Genomic DNA, 1354 nt, shown 5'->3' on the forward strand with positions numbered 1-1354 from the left:
AACAATACTTAATTTACTTTTTACACCAAAATTAGTCATCACTTTAACTTCATCACTGTAGTTTATTTTTGACATTACTCTACCTCTTCTCTTTTTCCAGCAGTGAGATTGATATTTTTTCCTGACAACGCTGCTAAAATGTTACAGAGATGTCAGAAGAGCGGTTGAAAAAATTCTTGAGGCTAACACTATTTCATTAACTCTTCATCCTTGATTGCTCACTTTATTTTTATTTTCTGAATTCTGAACTACATGTACAAAATGCACGTCATGGTAAACTCTGAAGAAGTGATTGTATAAAAATTGAACAAATAAAATGTCCTGCAAATGCTTCATTAACTCAAGTTACAATTTTCAGTGCTTCTTTTTAGAACTACCACATTTTAAAAACTGATAGCCGATTTCTAGAAATCATTTATCCAGTTCTTCTGCATTATTTATAATTATCTGGATGATATATTGGTCTTAGAAAATATTCATCTTCTAAAATGGAGTAGAAAAAGAAATATATCTCAAAAATATTTCTATAGTATTCTGAGATTTAGTTGTCCCAAGAGTTCATATGGGATATAAAATATTGGAAAATTTATTGTGTTCTTTAGTTGCTGACAATGTATGTAAAAATACATAGTCTAAAAATCCACCTAAATATTTTTGTTCTCAGCATAAGTATTTGTCAAGCTGTTGACACACTAAAGTTAACTTCTTCATTTTTCCACAGCGTCATTACCTTTATGTGGTCACCCCTCAGATGTCCAATATATTTGTCTTCAAGCTGTCTCTTAGAGGGGTGGGAGTTCCAAGATCTTCATTTTACAGTTTTGGGATGAATACTCAAAGCAGAGATGAACCCAAGAGGGAATCCCAAGGAATTTCTAGGTTAATACTTGTTGTTGTACCGTGCCTTTGTAGTGATCCTGACAGTCAACATTTCTTTTTTTTCTCTCTTATTCATCCTTCATTTTATCTCCTCTGTCAGTTTGTGCCAGGATAACATGAAGGTATATAGCACAGCAAGCACCGCATTACGCAGCATAAATATTTAACTGAAAGCTGCCTTTCTCATTTGTTTTTTTTTTCTTTCAAGATAGAAATATAAAATTAAATAGCTAAATAATAATATATAGAGGGATGCAGCACATGGGAGACAAATTAAAGACAGAATAAATGCAACACAAAAAGCAAAAGAGGAGATGAGGGAAAAATGTGGAAGAGGAAAACTGAAAACTGGCAAAAGTTTGAGAAGTAAAAAGGAAAAGAAACATTACAGAAATTAAAAAGCTCTGAAGGAGAGAAGGGAATGGCAATGTGGGAGAATTCATTTAATGTATGATTTAACATCATCTATAAACAT

This window comes from Corvus cornix, chromosome 3, assembly GCF_000738735.6.
Source record: "Corvus cornix cornix isolate S_Up_H32 chromosome 3, ASM73873v5, whole genome shotgun sequence".
NCBI classification, from domain to species: Eukaryota; Metazoa; Chordata; class Aves; order Passeriformes; family Corvidae; genus Corvus; species Corvus cornix.